The following is a 14979-nucleotide window of genomic DNA, read 5'->3' on the forward strand; positions in this document are numbered from 1 at the left end:
GCACCAAGATGACCCGACTCTGTTCTATATCACTCATTTCGGTACTAAAATTCAGTATTGCGATTATCCACATTAATACTTCAATACTGATTTTAGTATTGAAGAACAAAACGACGATGAGCCGACTCACTTCTATATCACTAATTTCGGTATAAAATTTACTATTGCGATTATCCATGTTAATATTTCAGTATTAATTTGAGTACTCAAAAATAGCACGACTAACAGCTGACTCTGTTCTATATCACTAATTTCGGTACTAAAACTCAGTATTGTGGTTATCCACGTTAATAATTAATACTGAAAAACAACACCATGATGACCCGACTCTGTTGTGTATCACTAATTTCGGTACTAAAATTCAGAGTTGTGATTATCCACGTTAATATTTCAATACTGATTTCAGTACTGAACTACAACACCAAGATGACCCGACTATGTTGTATATCACTCATTTCGGTATAGAAATTCAGTATTGCGATTATCCACCTTAATATTTCAATATTGATTTCGTTACTGAAATACGAAACGACGATCACCCGACTCACTTGTATATCACTAATTTCGGTACTAAATTCAGTGTTGTGATTCTTCACGTTAATTTTTCAATACTAATTCGATTACTAAAAATAGCACCAGGATGACCTGACTCAGTTGTATATCACTAATTTTGGTACTAAAGTTCAGTATTGCGATTATCCACTTAATATTTAAGTACAGATTTCTATACTGAAAAAAACAAAGATCACGAGACTTAGCTGTATATCACAAATTTCTGTATTCGTTACGTTAATATTTCAATACTGTTTTCAACACTAAAAAACAGCACCAAGATGACGAGCCTCAGTTGTATAACACTAATTTTGATACTAAAATTCAGTATTGCGATTATCCACATAATATTTCAATACTGATTTCAGTACTTAAAAACAAAACGATGGTCACGAGACTTATCTGTATATCACAAATTTGTTACTAATATTTGGTACTGCGGTTATCCATGTTAATATTGCAGTATTGATTTCAGTACTGAAAAACAGCTCGACGAACGCATGACTCAATTCTATATCACTAATTTCGGTCCTAAAATATAGCATTGAGATTAACCACGTTAATATTTCAATACTGAAAAGCAGCACCACGATGACCCGACTGAGTTGTATATTACTAATTTTGCTAATAAAATTCAGTTTTGTGATTATCCACCTCAATATTTCAATACTGATTTCAGTACTGAAATATAGCACCAAGATGACCCGACTCTATTCTATATCACTTGTTTCGGTACTAAAACTCAGTATTGCGATTATCCACCTTAATACTGCAATACTGATTTCAGTACTGAAAAACAAAACGACGATGACCCGACTCACTTCTATATCATTAATTTTGGTATAAACTTGAATATTGCGATTATCCATGTTAGTATTTCAGTATTAATTTGAGTACTCAAAAATAGCACGATTAACTGCTGACTCAGTTCTATATCACTAATTTCAGTCCCAAAACTCAGTATTGGGATTATCCATGTTAATATTTAATACTGAAAAACAGCACCATGATGACCCGACTCTGTTGTGTATCACTAATTTCGGTACTAAAATTTTGTGGTGTGATTATCCATGTTAATATTTTAATATTGATTTCAGTACTGAACTACAGCACCAAGATGTCCCGATTATGTTATATATCACTCATTTCGGTACAGAAATTCCGTATTGTTTCTATCCACCTTAATATTTCAATACTGATTTTAGTACTGAAATACAAAAGGATGATCACCCGACTCACTTGTATATCACTAATTTTGGTACTAAATTCAGTGTTGTGATTCTGCACGTTAATTTTTCAATACTGATTTGATTACTAAAAATAGCACCAGGATGACCTGACTCAGTTGTATATCACTAATTTTGGTACTAAAGTTCAGTATTGCGATTATCCACTTAATATTTAAGTACTGATTTCTGTACTGAAAAAAACAAAGATCACGAGACTTAGGTGTATATCACAAATTTCTGTATTCTTTATGTTAATATTTCAATACGGTTTTCAGTACTAAAAAACAACACCAGGATGACCAGCCTCAGTTGTATAACACTAATTTTGATACTAAAATTCAGTATTGCGATTATCCACATAATATTTCAATACTGATTTCAGTACCTAAAAACAAAATGATGATCACGAGACTTAGCTGTATATCACAAATTTGATACTAATATTTGGTACTGCGGTTATCCATGTTAATATTGCAGTATTGATTTCAGTACTGAAAAAACAGCTCGACGAACGCATGACTCAATTTTATATCACTAATTTCGGTACTAAAATATAGCATTGAGATTAACCACGTTAATATTTCAATACTGAAAAGCAGCACCATGATGACCCGACTGAGTTGTATATTACTAATTTCGCTACTAAAATTCAGTATTGTGATTATCCACCTTAATATTTCAATACTGATTTCAGTACTGAAATACAATGCCAAGATGACCCGACTCTATTCTATATCACTCATTTCGGTACTAAAATTCAGTATTGCGATTATCCACATTAATACTTCAATACTGATTTTAGTACTGAAGAACAAAACGATGATGACCCGGCTCACTTCTATATCACTAATTTCGGTATAGAATTTACTATTGCGATTATCCATGTTAATATTTTAGTATTAATTTGTGTACTAAAAAATAGCACGACTAACAGCTGACTCGGTTCTATATCACTAAATTCAGTACTAAAACTCAGTATTGTGGTTATTCATGTTAATAATTAATACTGAAAAACAGCACCATGATGACCCGACTCTGTTGTGTATCACTAATTTCGGAACTAAAATTCAGTGTTGTGATTATCCACGTTAATATTTCAATACTGATTTCAGTACTAAACTACAGCACCAAGATGACCCGACTATCTTGTATATCACTCATTTCGGTATAGAAATTTAGTATTGCAATTATCCACCTTAATATTTCAATTCTGATTTCGGTACTGAAATACAAAACGACGATCACCCGACTCACTTGTATATCACTAATTTCGGTACTAAATTCAGTATTGTGATTCTTCACGTTAATTTTTCAATACTGATTCCATTACTAAAAATAGCACCAGGATGACCTGACTCAGTTGTATATCACTAATTTTGGTACTAAAGTTCAGTATTGCGATTATCCACTTAATATTTCAGTACTGATTTCCGTACTGAAAAAAACAAAGATCACGAGACTTAGGTGTATATCACAAATTTCTGTATTCTTCACGTTAATATTTCAATACTGTTTTCAGTACTAAAAAACAACACCAAGATGACCAGCCTCAGTTGTATAACACTAATTTTGATACTAAAATTCGGTATTGCGAGTATCCACATAATATTCCAATACTGATTTCAGTACTTAAAAACAAAACGATGATCACGAGACTTAGCTGTATATCACAATTTTGTTACTAATATTTGGTACTGCGGTTATCCATGTTAATATTGCGTATTGATTTCAGTACTGAAAAACAGCTCGACGAACGCATGACTCAATTTTATATCACTAATTTCGGTACTAAAATATAGCATTGAGATTAACCACGTTAATATTACAATACTGAAAAGCAGCACCACGATGACCCGACTGAGTTGTATATTACTAATTTCGCTACTAAAATTCAGTATTGTGATTATCCACCTTAATATTTCAATACTGATTTTAGTACTGAAATACAGCAGCAAGATGAGCCGACTCTGTTCTATATCACTCATTTCGGTACTAAAATTCAGTATTGCGATTATCCACATTAATACTTCAATACTGATTTTAGTACTCAAGACCAAAACGACGATGACTCGACTCACTTCTATATCACTAATTTCGGTATAAAATTTACTATTGCGATCATCCATGTTAATATTTCAGTATTAATTTGAGTACTAAAAAATAGCATGACAAACAGCTCACTCTGTTCTATATCACTAATTTCAGTACTAAAACTCAGTATTGTGGTTATCCACGTTAATAATTAATACTGAAAAACAGCACCATGATGACCCGACTCTATTGTGTATCACTAATTTCGGTACTAAAATTCAGTGTTGTGTTTATCCACGTTAATATTTCAATACTGAATTCAGTACTGAACTACAACACCAAGATGACCCGACTATGTTGTATATCACTCATTTCGGTACAGAAATTCAGTATTGCAATTATCCACCTTAATATTTCAATACTGATTTCGGTACTGAAATACAAAACGACGATCACCCGACTCACTTGTATATCACTAATTTCGGTACTAAATTCAGTGTTGTGATTCTTCACGTTAATTTTTCAATACTGATTCGATTACTAAAAATAGCACCAGGATGACCTGACTTAGTTGTATATCACTAATTTTGGTACTAAAGTTCAGTATTGCGATTATCCACTTAATATTTTAGTACCGATTTCTGTACTGAAAAAAACAAAGATCACGAGACTTAGTTGTATATCACAAATTTCTGTATTCGTTACGTAAATATTTCAATACTGTTTTCAGTACTAAAAAACAGCACCAGGATGACCAGCCTCGGTTGTATAACACTAATTTTGATACTAATATTCAGTATTGCGATTATCCACATAATATTTCAATACTGATTTCAGTACTTAAAAACATAACGATGATCACAAGACTTAGCTGTATATCACAAATTTGTTACTAATATTTGGTACTGCGATTATCCATGTTAATATTGCAGTATTGATTTTAGTACTGAAAAAACAGCTCGACGAACGCATGACTCAATTCTATATCACTAATTTCGGTACTAAAATATATCATTGAGATTAAGCACGTTAATATTTCAATACTGAAAAGTAGCACCACGATGACCTGACTGAGCTGTTTATTACTAATTTTGCTACTAAAATTCAGTTTTGTTATTATCCACTTCAATATTTCAATACTGATTTCAGTAGTGAAATATAGCACCAAGATGACCCGACTCTATTCTATATCACTTATTTCGGTACAAAAACTCAGTATTGCGATTATCCTCCTTAATACTGCAATACTGATTTACGTTCTGAAAAACAAAACGACGATGACCCGACTCACTTCTATATCATTAATTTCGGTATAAAATTTAATATTGCGATTATCCATGTTAGTATTTCAGTATTAATTTTAGTACTCAAAAATATCACGATTAACTGCTGACTCGGTTCTATATCACTAATTTCAGTCCCAAAACTCAGTATTGGGATTATCCACGTTAATATTTAATACTAAAAAACAACACCATGATGACCCAACTCTGTTGTGTATCACTAATTTCGGTACTAAAATTTTGTGTTGTGATTATCCACGTTAATATTTTAATATTGATTTCAGTACTGAACTACAGCACCAAGATGTCCCAATTATGTTGTATATCACTCATTTGGGTACAGAAATTCAGTATTGCGACTATCCACCTTAATATTTCAATACTGATTTTAGTACTAAAATACAAAAGGACGATCACCTGACTCACTTGTCTATCACTAATTTCGGTACTAAATTCAGTGTTGTGATTCTTCACGTTAATTTTTCAATACTGATTCGATTACTAAAAATAGCACCAGGATGACCTGACTTAGTTGTATATCACTAATTTTGGTACTAAAGTTCAGTACTGCGATTATCCACTTAATATTTCAGTACTAATTTCTGTACTAAAAAAAACGATCACGAGACTTAGTTGTATATCACAAATTTCTGTATTCTTTACGTTAATATTTCAATACTGTTTTCAGAACTAAAAACAGCACCAGGATGACCAGCCTCAGTTGTATAACACTAATTTTGATACTAAAATTCGGTATTGCGATTATCCACATAATATTTCAATACTGATTTCAGTACTTAAAAACAAAATGATGATCACGAGACTTAGCTGTATATCACAAATTTGTTACTAATATTTGGTACTGCGGTTATCCATGTTAATATTGCAGTATTGATTTCAGTACTGAAAAAACAGCTCGACGAACGCATGACTCAATTTTATATCACTAATTTCGGTACTAAAATATAGCATTGAGATTAACCACGTTAATATTTCAATACTGAAAAGCAGCACCACGATGATCCGACTGAGTTGTATATTACTAATTTCGCTACTAAAATTCAGTATTGTGATTATCCACCTTAATATTTCAATACTGATTTCAGTACTGAAATACAGCACCAAGATGACCCGACTCTATTCTATATCACTCATTTCGGTACTAAAATTCAGTATTGCGATTATCCACATTAATACTTCAATACTGATTTTAGTACTGAAGAACAAAACGACGATGACCCGGCTCACTTCTATATCACTAATTTCGGTATACAATTAATATTGCGATTATCCATGTTAATATTTTAGTATTAATTTGAGTACTCAAAAATAGCACGACTAACAGCTGACTCGGTTCTATATCACTAATTTCAGTACTAAAACTCAGTATTGTGGTTATCCACATTAATAATTAATACTGAAAAACAACACCATGATGACCCGACTCTGTTGTGTATCACTAATTTCAGAACTAAAATTCAGTGTTGTGATTATCCACATTAATATTTCAATACTGATTTCAGTACTGAACTACAATACCAAGATGACCCGATATCTTGTATATCACTCATTTCGGTACAGAAATTCATTATTGCGATTATCCACCTTAATATTTCAATACTGATTTCAGTACTTAAATACAAAACGACGATCACCCGACTCACTTGTATATCACTAATTTTGGTACTAAATTCAGTGTTGTGATTCTTCACGTTAATTTTTCAATACCGATTCGATTACTAAAAGTAGCACCAGGATGACCTGACTCAGTTGTATATCACTAATTTTGGTACTAAAGTTTAGTATTCGATTATCCACTTAATATTTCAGTACTGAAAAAAACAAAGATCACGAGACTTAGCTGTATATCACAAATTTCTGTATTCGTTACGTTAATATTTTAGTACTAAAAAACAGCACCAGGATGACCAGCCTCAGTTGTATAACACTAATTTTGATACTAAAATTCAGTATTGCGATTATCCACATAATATTTCAATACTGATTTTAGTACCTAAAAACAAAATGATGATCACGAGACTTAGCTGTATATCACAAATTTGATACTAATATTTGGTACTGCGGTTATCCATGTTAATATTGCAGTATTGATTTCAGTACTGAAAAAACAGCTCGACGAACGCATGACTCAATTTTATATCACTAATTTCGGTACTAAAATATAGCATTGAGATTAACCACGTTAATATTTCAATACTGAAAAGCAGCACCATGATGACCCGACTGAGTCGTATATTACTAATTTCGCTACTAAAATTCAGTATTGTGATTATCCACCTTAATATTTCAATACTGATTTCAGTACTGAAATACAACACCAAGATGACCCGACTCTATTCTATATCACTCATTTCGGTACTAAAATTCAGTATTGCGATTATCCACATTAATACTTCAATACTGATTTTAGTACTGAAGAACAAAACGATGATGACCCGGCTCACTTCTATATCACTAATTTCGGTATAGAATTTACTATTGCGATTATCCATGTTAATATTTTAGTATTAATTTGAGTACTAAAAAATAGCACGACTAACAGCTGACTCGGTTCTATATCACTAAATTCAGTACTAAAACTCAATATTGTGGTTATTCATGTTAATAATTAATACTGAAAAACAGCACCATGATGACCTGACTCTGTTGTGTATCACTAATTTCGGAACTAAAATTCAGTGTTGTGATTATCCACGTTAATATTTCAATACTGATTTTAGTACTGAACTACAGCACCAAGATGACCCGACTATCTTGTATATCACTCATTTCGGTATAGAAATTCAGTATTGCAATTATCCACCTTAATATTTCAATTCTGATTTCGGTACTGAAATACAAAACGACGATCACCCGACTCACTTGTATATCACTAATTTCGGTACTAAATTCAGTATTATGATTCTTCACGTTAATTTTTCAATACTGATTCCATTACTAAAAATAGCACCAGGATGACCTGACTCAGTTGTATATCACTAATTTTGGTACTAAAGTTCAGTATTGCGATTATCCACTTAATATTTCAGTACTGATTTCCGTATTGAAAAAAACAAAGATCACGAGACTTAGGTGTATATCACAAATTTCTGTATTCTTCACGTTAATATTTCAATACTGTTTTCAGTACTAAAAATCAACACCAAGATGACCAGCCTCAGTTGTATAACACTAATTTTGATACTAAAATTCGGTATTGCGAGTATCCACATAATATTCCAATACTGATTTCAGTACTTAAAAACAAAATGATGATCCCGAGACTTAGCTGTATATCACAAATTTGTTATGATATTTGGTACTGCGGTTATCCATGTTAATATTGCAGTATTGATTTTAGTACTGAAAAAACAGCTCGACGAACGCATGACTCAATTCTATATCACTAATTTCGGTACTAAAATATAACATTGATATTAACCACGTTAATATTTCAATACTGAAAAGCAGCACCACGATGACCCGACTGATTTGTATATTACTAATTTTGCTACTAAAATTCAGTTTTGTGATTATCCACTTCAATATTTCAATACTGATTTCAGTACTGAAATATAGCACCAAGATGACCCGACTCTGTTCTATATCACTTATTTCGGTACTAAAACTCAGTATTGCGATTATCCACCTTAATACTTCAATACAAATTTTAGTACTGAAGAACAAAACGATGATGACCCGGCTCACTTCTATATCACTAATTTCAGTATAAAATTTACTATTGCGATTATCCATGTTTATATTTCAGTATTAATTTGAGTACTCAAAAATAGCACGACTAACAGCTGACTTGGTTCTATATCACTAATTTCAGTACTAAAACTCAGTATTGTGCTTATCCACGTTAATAATTAATACTGAAAAACAGCACCATGATGACACGACTCTGTTGTGTATCACTAATTTCGGAACTAAAATTCAATGTTGTGATTATCCACGTTAATATTTCAATACTGATTTCAGTACTGAACTACAGCACCAAGATGACCCGACTATCTTGTATATCACTCATTTCGGTACAGAAGTATTGCGATTATCCACCTTAATATTTCAATACTAGTTTCGGTACTGAAATACAAAACGACGATCACCCGACTCACTTGTATATCACTAATTTCGGTACTAAATTCAGTATTGTGATTCTTCACGTTAATTTTTCAATACTGATTCCATTACTAAAAATAGCACCAGGATGACCTGACTCAGTTGTATATCACTAATTTTGGTACTAAAGTTCAGTATTGCGATTATCCACTTAATATTTCAATACTGATTTCTGTACTAAAAAAACAAAGATCACGAGACTTAGCTGTATATCACAAATTTCTGTATTCGTTATGTTAATATTTCAACACTGTTTTCAGTACTAAAAAACAGCACCAGGATGACCAGCCTCAGTTGTATAACACTAATATTGATATTAAAATTCAGTATTGCGATTATCCACATAATATTTCAATACTGATTTCAGTACTGAAATATAGCACGAAGATGACCCGACTCTGTTCTATATCACTTATTTCGGTTCCAAAACTCAGTATTGCGATTATCCACCTTAATACTGCAATACTTATTTCAGTACTGAAAAACAAAACGACGATGACCCGACTCACTTCTATATCATTAACTTTGGTACAAAATTTAATATTGCGATTATCCATGTTAGTATTTCGGTATTAATTTGAGTACTCAAAAATAGCACGATTAACTGCTGACTCGGTTCTATATCACTAATTTCACTCCTAAAACTTAGTATTGGGATTATCCACATTAATATTTAATACTGAAAAACAGCACCATGATGACCCGACACTGTTGTCTATCACTAATTTCGGTACTAAAATTTTGTGTTGTGATTATCCACATTAATATTTTAATATTGATTTCAGTACTGAACTACAACACCAAGATGTCACGATTATGTTGTATATCAGTCATTTCGGTACAGAAATTCAGTATTGCGACTATCCACCTTAATATTTCAATACTGATTTCAGTACTGAAATACAAAAGGACGATCACCCGACTCACTTGTATATCACTAATTTCGATACTAAATTCAGTGTTGTGATTCTTCATGTTAATTTTTCAATACTGATTCGATTACTAAAAATAGCACCAGGATGACCTGACTCAGTTGTATATCACTAATTTTGGTACTAAAGTTCAGTATTGCGATTATCCACTTAATATTTCAGTACTGATTTCTGTACTGAAAAAAATAAAGATCACGAGACTTAGCTGTATATCACAAATTTTTGTATTCTTTACGTTAATAGTTCAATACTGTTTTCAGTACTAAAAAACAGCACCAGGATGACCAGCCTCAGTTGTATAACACTAATTTTGATACTAAAATTCAGTATTGCGATTATCCACATAATATTTCAATACTGATTTTAGTACTTAAAAACAAAACGATGATCACGAGACTTAGCTGTATATCACAAATTTGTTACTAATATTTGGTACTGCGGTTATCCATGTTAATATTGCAGTATTGATTTCAGTACTGAAAAAACAGCTCGACGAACGCATGACTCAATTCTATATCACTAATTTCGGTACTAAAATATAGCATTGAGATTAACCACGTTAATATTTCAATACTGAAAAGCAGCACCACGATGACCCGACTGAGTTGTATATTACTAATTTTGCTACTAAAATTCAGTTTTGTGATTATCCACTTCAATATTTCAATACTGATTTCAGTACTGAAATATAGCACGAAGATGACCCGACTCTGTTCTATATCACTTATTTCGGTACTAAAACTCAGTATTGCGATTATCCACCTTAATACTGCAATACTGACTTCAGTACTGAAAAACAAAACGACGATGACCCGACACACTTCTATATCATTAATTTCGGTGTAAAATTTAATATTGCAATTATCCATGTTAGTATTTCAGTATTAATTTGAGTACTCAAAAATAGCACGATTAACGGCTGACTCGGTTCTATATCACTAATTTCAGTCCTAAAACTCAGTATTGGGATTATCCACATTAATATTTAATACTGAAAAACAGCACCATGATGACCCAACTCTTTTGTGTATCACTAATTTCGCTCCTAAAATTTTGTGTTGTGATTATCCACGTTAATATTTTAATATTGATTTCAGTACTGAACTACAGCACCAAGATGTCCTGATTATGTTGTATATCACTCATTTCGGTACAGAAATTCTGTATTGCGACTATCCACCTTAATATTTCAATACTGATTTCAGTACTGAAATACAAAAGGACGATCACCCGACTCACTTGTATATCACTAATTTCGGTACTAAATTCAGTATTGTGATTATTCATGTTAATTTTTCAATACTGATTCCAATACTAAAAATAGCACCAGGATGACCTGACTCGGTTGTATATCGGTAATTTTGGTACTAAAGTTCAGTATTGCGATTATCCATTTAATATTTCAGTATTGATTTTAGTACTGAAAAAAACAAAGTTCACGAGACTTAGCTGTATATCACAGATTTCGGTATTGTTCACGTTAATATTTCAATACTGTTTTCAGTACTAAAAACAACAACAGGATGACCAGTCTCAATTGTATAACACTAATTTTGATAATAAAATTCAGCGTTGCTATTATCCACATAATATTTCAATATTGATTCAACATGCAAGCTCATCTACATCACTCGATTAGCTTGCCACGTTTGCTCGCAAATCACTCGATTTGCTAGTTGTGTGCATGGCAGGGACCAAGATGACCATCCCTTTCTGCTGCTCCTCATTGCCCTAATCAGCATCACATCCAGCGTGGTCGCGGCCCGTGAGTTGGCCGGCGGCGAGGATGCAGCGATGCTGGCGAGGCGCGAGCTAGGAGTGGATGACCAAGCATTAACGACGGTCGTGTGGTGGTTCGATCAGTTTCCGTACATAGTCCGGCGAACGCCGCATCCGGAGCTCGGACCGACCTGTGAATTCAGGCTTTGCCACGCCTTTACTACATCACGCCGACGCCCTGCATCGACATTGACTTTGGCGCCAGGCTATATTTCTTCTATTCCTCACTTTGCATAAATTATTTATTATGCAACATTTTTTTAATTATCATTATTACTATTATCTCCTATTTGCACTCTTTTTGTGCACAGAAAAATGATCCGGGGACTTCGGCGTCACTCTGCCGGTCTGCATTAACCGTGCTATGTCACCACTTCGGTGTGTCGAGCTCTCCGCTCCGCCACCTCGGGACCAGCTTGGGGGATGGAACCTTGCCCCGCATCAAGCTCGGACCGCGTCATCAATACCGAACACATTAACCAGCTAAGTCGCTTTCATACTCAAAGCTTTAATTCTTAACTTGTGTTCGGTTCGACCAAGCATTATACTTTTTTGGAAAAAAGTTGCTTGTAAAAAATTTCCTTGTCCTAACTTTGTTTGTGACGCATAAATTCAAATACCCAATTCATTTGGGGGCTTCCTTCATGAAGCTTTTCCACTTGCATATGATTATACTTGTACGGCTTCGTTCCTTGTTCGTGTATTACGCCACAATATGCACCATATTGACTTAAGCGATTTGCAAGCTGGGTTGCCTCGCTCCTGTGTTTACCCCTACGTTCCCGATTGTTCGGCTAGGGAGTAAAGGGAGCACCTCTGCGATTGTCACGATCGGGTCGCCCGAGCCGGACCTCAGACTGGGTGAAGCCGAAAGCTAGCGCTCTTATAGTTTTCAATGATGGTCGGCACACAACGGAACTCATGAGTACAAAAAATCTATTGCACAAGTCTCATAATAACAATGAGCACCGAAGAAAGGTATCGGTGGGGGCACTATTTTTTTCGAAGATGCTTCTTACACTTCACGGTAATATAGCATAAGTTCCCTGAGTGCGCTTTGTCTGTTACAGCCTTATGGCTTGATTGCCTGGTTATTGGAAACACCGTCGATATTCTCGACCGATGGAGTACATAACACTTTTCGGTCCTTGACCAAAGAGGGAGAAGCTGACGGTCGGTTAAGACGCGTTTAAAGTTCGGTTGAAGATAGATATGATATAAGTACTTCGGTACATGCAATCATTCTTCTACCCAAGTCACTTGGGGGCTCTTAAGTTTATTTGAGCCGTTTTACAATAAGTGTTCTTCTTCTTAGTCGTTGCAAAGTCTTATTATTTATCACTCCTTTTTTTGACACGAGTGTGCTGTCACTAGACGGGGAGCCTAATTTCTCTCTCAAAGCCGCTAGAGTTTAGTTTGCTAAACTGGCCTGATGAGAAGTACTCTGACCTCAGGATAGGAGGTTGAAGCCATAGGCTGACCCGCTCGAAGTCTTGAGATAGGATGTATCATGTTAAAGCACGACAGAAGCACTTCCTTTTTCTAAGACCAACTTTCGGATTGGCACCAAACACTTGATATTGTTCGGACGTCATGTCTTTACTGACGTTTCTTGGTTTTCCAAGCTTTTTGGCACGTTTAAACTATTTGTGCTTTTCCAGCATTAGTCTCGCAGTGCAACGCCGGACACCTTTAGGGATTCGGCAAAAATATTCTCAGATATTGCTATATATGCATCGGTTTCGAATTGTGTCTTCCATCAATAGTTGGGTTGCCCGGCTCCTACACTTGCTTCCTACGTTCCGTTTTGTTCGGCTAGGCGTGCAAAGGGAGAACCACTGCGATTGTGCTTTCAGCTCACATGGTTAAGCACCTCAGTGGAGAAAGCCGAAAACTGACTTTCACAATAAGCGTAAACTGGTCAGCGATCTGATGACTATGTTAAATGATGGGCCGTTCATAACATTGGCTGAAGTGTTTACGGCTTGACCCCGACTGTCGCCGAACACTATCGGGGGCTATTAACTGGCCTCCCAAACTAAATCCTCAATATTTTGCTCTTACATTAGAGCTGAGGTTTAATGATTATGCTTAGCATGACAACCCAAAGAAAGGAACCGATAGCAGGACTATTTTCTTTGGAAGACATTTCTTCTGTTAAACAGTAATATAACTCTCTGCGTGCCTTTGTTTATAAAACCGTATGGCCAGATTGCCTTGTTTGTTGTAAATCTTTGCCCTCATAAAGGCTTTATAAAGTAGGACAAACACTCCTCGGCTACTGGCCAAGGAGGTGGAAGCCGATGGTCGGTCAACAAAATTTTCTACAATGCGGATCTAAGCATTAATGACGTAAAGTACTTGGATACATAGAGTCATTACACATAATTTGTGATTTTACTATGGATATTGATCCTTAATTCGGCCACCCGTGCCCGCATTAAGGCTCGGGGGCTACTGGGCTTCGGGCTTATTATTTACAAATATTAAAGGGGCACATTGATCCCCTGATCTGGTGTTACCACCCGACCAGTGTCTCGGGGGCAACTGCATTGCTTGTCCAATGCAGAAAATTTTATGTGCAATATAGTTTCCGAGGAGATTTTGATCCTCAGGTTGGTCGGCCGCACCCAACCTGAGTCTCGAGGACTGCGCACGCCGCTTTTAGTGTCCCGAAGTATTCTGCCGAGCTTGGACTTGATCCTCAGGCCGATTTTGCAAATCAACCTGAGTCTCAGCGGCTACTAGGATCAGCGGTCTTACGTCATCCTTCAAGTGCATCTCGGGTTTTAGACCGATACACACCTTGAGGGCTACTGGCTATATATCTCGGCAGAGAATAAATTGCACCAATAAAAAATATTCACAAAAATCGGCCCACATTCGGGGTGGTGCACCACCTCGGAAGCAGCCCGGCATAAAGCTCGGGCGCTAGTGGCTGGCTCCATAGAGAGCATTTCCGGCATTAAGCTCGGCTAAACTCCTTCAAACTTCTTTGAACCAAGGTGATTTACGACACCTCGGATATAGTCCGGCGTTGGAGCTCGG

Source organism: Triticum aestivum, chromosome 4A, assembly GCF_018294505.1.
Source record: "Triticum aestivum cultivar Chinese Spring chromosome 4A, IWGSC CS RefSeq v2.1, whole genome shotgun sequence".
NCBI lineage: Eukaryota > Viridiplantae > Streptophyta > Magnoliopsida > Poales > Poaceae > Triticum > Triticum aestivum.